The following is a 5,962-nucleotide window of genomic DNA, read 5'->3' as shown; positions in this document are numbered from 1 at the left end:
GTTTTAATTATTTAGAAAACTGCCATTTATTTCGATATAACGACAATTTTAATGCTACTTTAAACGTTTAGAAAACTGTCATTTAAACCCTCTGCTGCGACGACACTGTTTGGCGGAGCATCTTCTACTTCACCCTCGCTATTTCGTGGAGCATCCTCTGCTTCACTCTATCTAACCCTCGTTGGCCCTCCTACTCCCTCAGCGCAGCGCGCGCTCTTTCTTGCAAACCCTCATTGTAAGTCTTTCTTCTCTCTGATTCTCTGTTTCTCTGTTCCTCTATTTTGGACCGCTGAGAATTTCAGGTTTATTACATTCTTAACGTTTTTCACTGCTTTGTGTTTGAAATTGTATTTTGTTTTATGGTATCAGAGTAACTTTGTTTCCATTTAATGTAAACTGAGCTCCTCCAATTCTGTTAGCAACCCTGCCAATGGTAACTCCAAAATATGTTATATTGTTCTGCAAATTAAACATATAGTGTAGCAAATTAAACATAAAGTGTAAATTCCGTTAAAATTTAAACATAGGATTTTATTAAAAAGAGTGTTACAATTTGCAACTGATTTGTGTAGCGCACACACTTGATGGCAGGGATAAAAAGTAGTTTCTCTTTGAACTTCAGGTATTGATAGTGGCTACATATATGACTAAAAAGTATATGAACAAAGTTGAATCTGAGTTATTTCATATCCGCACTATATGATGACTATTATCGATGAACACCTTATTCCATCTTGTTCTGGTGTTGAGCCTAGTGTCCTCTTTTATAAGATGTGAGGGGATTTTGTTCTCTCTTTTTAACCTCTCTGATGTTTTCTGGTTGAGGAATTTGAATTTCATTGTTTTTGCTTTGTTATTTGCAGAAAGGGTGACCGTAGCTGAAGAGGTCCTCAAGCTCTGCAATGGCAGCGTCATTTCTCCCATTGCCTGCATTGCTTGCCCTAACCTATATGCTTATCTCAAGGTAATTCATTATTCCTCTTGTTATCCTTTTTTTATTTTGAATTTTGGAATTTCAGTTAATTTTTTTTTCTCAATGTTCAATTGGGTTCAAATGTTACTGATTTGTGATAAAAGTTCAAGGCTAATGTTTTTAATCAAATGTTTAATACTTTTGGTGAATATAGATGTTTATTATTATTAGTTACTTTCATTGGGAAATAGTTTGGAAATATGCGATGTGTTAAGCTTCAAGTTCTGCATTGTTTTATCTTCAATATTAATATTAGTGTAAGTGTAGTGTAGAGGATTGATTCTCTTGGTGAAGAATTAAAGATGATAGTTACAACTTTAAACCCCTTTTGAGTGAAGAAATTAATGAGCAATGCCTCAGTTGTAATAATGATAAAATGTATGTTGATGTGGTTTGTTGAGTTGTTTTAATTTGTTTGATGCCATCTCTGAGTTCCTATTTTTGCTTTGTAAGATATTTAAATTTTCCTTTCTTGAATATTCAGAACATGGATTCTAATGTTCCTGCACAACTTTTTGAGTATGACAAACGTTTTGAGCAGTACGGATGTGATTACACATTTTATAACAACAATCACCCTGAGGCCTGAGAAGTTGGCGCTGGAGTTGAAGCATTCCTTCAAAATAGTAGTGGCAGATCCTCCTTACTTGGTGAGGGATAAATAGATTGCTGAAATTTTATTTGCTGAAAAATGAATGAGGATCCATTGTATATATATATATATATATATATATATATATATATATATATATATATATATATATATATATATATATATATATATATATATATATATATATATATATATAGTACAAGTTATTTCAGTTTTGAAAACCTTGAGCTGGTTGATGATCTTATTGAGCACATGGGGTTGATTTAATCTTTCTAACAAGTCACAATAGGTAAAATAAAGTTAGAATGCAAGGTTAGAGTGAGTGAAAAGCTAGGAATCAATTTTTGACCTCTCAAAACCCAAGGTTACATGTTGCAGAATTGTGCAGTTTCGGGCAGCACTTTGTGAACAAAACTGGGAGCAATCTAGCCACTCAAAATGAGTAAAATTATTTTTCTATAAAACCTTGAGATGTCTAGATTGTTCTCCTAAAATTTCAGAATTTTTCGATGTGTGGTTTGGGAGATATGATTTTTAGAAAATGGTCATTTTCTGCAGAAAGAATGCTGTCTGAATTTTGGAACAGCAACTTCAAAACTACATATCTCAATACTCTGAAATTATTTGGAGGTGAAACTAAAAAGAGGTGAAATATTAGGATGTCTAGTATTTTATGACCAAATTTTAGGACAATTCAAATTTTTTAGAGAAAGTTGTGCCTTCTGGAAGCAGGGCTGTTCACTGCTGTGACAGCTCCCTTTTCTTAAAACAAAACCATATTTCGAGAGGCATAACTTTTTCTAGAGAAGTGAAAATGCTCTGGGATTTGAACTGGGTGAAAGATGTGTAAGTCTAGTTCAACCACACCAAAATTTAGGAGAATCCAACCAAAGATGAATTTTATATGATTTTTCTAAATTTGTTACTGCTTGCTATTTTTCTAAAGTGTACTAAATCAGTAGCCGAATGAAGAGAAGGCTGAATGGATTATATATGTCACAGATGTTGGGCAGCAGCAACACTTTGATATGGTATTCAAGGTATGTCACAATTAATGACGTTCATGGTATCTTGTAGTTACTTGATCTTATTGTTATTACCAGAACCCTTTCTACTTGATCTTATTGTTATTCAAGGGGAAAACTCTTAAATATATTGATATATTTTTTTCCCACCTGCACGTTGGATATTCCATAAAGATTGCTAAACATTCCTGTGATTTCCTCTTAAATATATTGATTCTTGTGAATCTGCTACGTGTAATTAAGATTGTACTTTTGTTCTTCTGCTGAAGTATTGATTAATATAGAATAAGATTTGCTTTTGCTATTACTTTGTGTTGTGCATCTTATGTCGTTCGATTTATGCATTTACCTATATATTAAAGTGCTGATCAACTCTTGCCATTGCTGCTGAGAAAAGAAGGCCGCCAAGTCCAGAGACGCCAACTTCGAGGTGAAAGTCGCTTTCTAAACTGTCCTTTAGAAACATGATGGTAGGTGTTAATTTTCATGTCTTGCATGATTGATTTCTCTAATACTAGTTTAGTTTATTACTTATTCCTTCTATTTGTTTGCAGTTAGATACATTGATTTCTCTAAACGAGTTTGGATTTTGTATTTTCTTGATTCGGTTAAACAATGACAAATGGCACAGCATTTGGAGCTTCTCAAGGCAGTAAACTGAAATATCTGTTATTAGTAGCTTATTATGTAATCAAATAATAAACTGACAAAAGGCAGAGGACTTTTAATTTCCACTAACAAACATTTGATTCAATTGCTTAATAACAAACTAAAATCAAGTCTAGTTTAAAACCATGTTAAATTTACTTAAGAAGAACTTGACAGTGAAGCTTATATTTCTTAGGTAGCAAATAAATGAATTCCATACGTACAATATTTCAATCTTAGTTTTAGGAAATAATTAATTTTAGTTCTTTGTTAATAATTTCTTGTTTTGGGGATGTGATGCATCAGTGCTATTAGATGATACATCAACTTTTACTGGAGAAATGACAGCAGGTCCTAATGCTAATTCTATTAGAGGTTTTGAAGTCATAGATACCATAAAATCCCAAGTAAAGAGCTTGTGCCCTGGTGTTGTGTTTTTGTGCTGATATTCTTGCTATTGCCGCTAGAGATTTTGTTGTTGCTGTAAGTATATATAACTTCAATTGATTTTTGCATTTATCTATATGTTGAAGTGCTGATCAACGTGCATTAAGTCACTGGTTACTTTGGCTTTCAATTCAGTTCACATACTTGCTTTTCTCTCTTCAGATTCTTGCCAAGTGCGAAGTTCCTTAGCCCTGGTGTCAGCGTCAAAGATTGCTGAAAAGGCTGGATGTTGTTTAGGAGTTAGATTAGATTTTTTTTTAGTATAAAGTTGTTAATTCTTTTAAATGTTTATTTTGGAAGTTGAATATATTTTTTTTAATTGTTTCATTCATATCTTATTATGTACATAATTCATATAAATCAATGGAAGATTAATTTTTTAGTATGTTATTTTATCTTAAAGATTAACTTATTAATATTTTTATTTTATTTTCTATTTTTTCTTTTTTTTTATTTGAATAGGATTAGGCCACGCTTTGAAAGTGTAACGATAAGTTTTCATATTTTGGCACGCTTTAAAAGCGTGGCTGTATATCTTTTTTTTGGCACGTTTTATTATATATTATTCATGTTGGTTGTGGTATAATTTGTAATATATTTTCTATATGTCGAAACAATGATTTAGGGAGTGAAAATTTGATGGTGGGTGGTTTAACAATATTCGATTAGATAAATTCTGATACGTATCATTAAAATTAAGTAGGTCTAATTCAATTTTTAAAATTAATTCAAATAGTGAAAATTGTCTTGCGTTTAGAGACTTTATTCTTGATATACTTACGAGAGATTTTTTATAACATCACTCGTAAATAATTTTTGCCCCTTTATACATTTAGAAGAGGCCCTATTGAAGAAAAAAAATATTGAAAAATTTAATAAATATAAGATTACGTTTAATTAACTAATATTGTACAAGTGAGAGTTGGTTCATGGTTGGCATGGCTCTTCTTTTTGGAAAGTTAAATAGCACGCAACCAAATCTCGTCCAAATCAACGTGGTATAGGAGTTGGGCATTCGAGATCTCTTATGCACACCTCTCCAATTTTTTTACCTTAATAGTCAACCGCATTCGAGATCTCTTATACACACCTCTCCAATTTTTTTACCTTAATAGTCAACCAGTGTCAATTGATTACTACCCCTCACTTTCTAGCATCATAATATATAATCGAATTACTAGGTAATAATATAATGTGTTCATTAATCTATCTTTTAATTTTATAAGAAGATAGTGCCATTTACTCTATGGGGTATTTAAATAAGACCTCTTTTCTTATTTATAATATATACTCTCTTCTTAAAATACATTATGATATCTTTTCGTATTCTGTATGGGATAATTAATAAATATATATAATAATTATTATTATAGATATTTTATAAAGTTATAAATAAAATACAAGTTTAATAATTTTTATTTATTTTAATTAATTTAGATTAGTTAAGTGATTATCTCATTCGCCTACTTATGTAAGTATTATGGTTTCGAATTTAACTTTGTGTATATAACAACTCATTGGCTAGCGACAGACTCTTAATAAATGAAGCTTCAATCTGTGGTGGATTAGTTCTCAACATGCCGAATTAAAAAATACAGTAAAAAAATAGTATTTGTCTTAAAAGTAGAACAATTCTCATTGTTAGTAATATTTATGGAGATTTGTCTTTGTTAAAATTTAGCTGTGATAACTTTATTTGTTAGTATCATATTCATTCATGAAGTCAAAATAATATAATTAAAATTGTTATCAGTTAAAATTTCACATTTTATGACATAATTTTCAAGTGTCCAAACTTATAGACTTATGTCATTACAAAAACTATTAAATTGATTAATATTGCTTGGTAATATTACCAAAATACCATCGTTGAGTAGTAGTTTGTGTAAAAAAAAATATAATAACTTAGCAAACGAATCATTATCCTTAAATTGGTAAATACATTCTTTTCTATTTTTTTACACTATTTTATTTTGTAATAATTTAAAAAAATGAATGACTACACCATTTTATAATATGATGTATAAAATAATTTTTTATTTTATAATTAATTCTAGTTATTGAAATAAATTTAAAATATTTTTTTTACACAAATTTAAATTTAAATTTAGAATTGATTAACAATGAATATTTTTTAATTTTAATAACAAAAATAAAATTAGTTAAGTATAAAATATTCAGCATTTAATAATTTCAATATTTAAATTTTCGTTGTTAGTTAGAGATGGTATCAGATACTCGTGTGGATGTGACGTA

At 29.9% G+C, this 5,962-nt stretch overlaps 1 long non-coding RNA gene across 2 annotated transcripts; it reads left to right on the top strand.

The window, feature by feature from the left end:
• LOC112750461 (uncharacterized) lies at positions 1-4,091 on the top strand. 2 transcript variants are annotated; one of them, XR_011873015.1, is made up of 7 exons: positions 1-235; positions 864-964; positions 1,458-1,623; positions 2,533-2,626; positions 3,009-3,081; positions 3,166-3,742; positions 3,869-4,091. It is a non-coding gene; the product is annotated as an uncharacterized lncRNA (long non-coding RNA). The 2 variants fall into 2 exon arrangements; XR_011873016.1 differs by having other exon boundaries at positions 2,974-3,081.
• Positions 4,092-5,962: the final 1,871 nt, after the last annotated feature.

This window comes from Arachis hypogaea, chromosome 15, assembly GCF_003086295.3.
Source record: "Arachis hypogaea cultivar Tifrunner chromosome 15, arahy.Tifrunner.gnm2.J5K5, whole genome shotgun sequence".
Lineage (NCBI taxonomy): Eukaryota > Viridiplantae > Streptophyta > Magnoliopsida > Fabales > Fabaceae > Arachis > Arachis hypogaea.
This window is presented reverse-complemented; position numbering and strand designations above follow the sequence as displayed.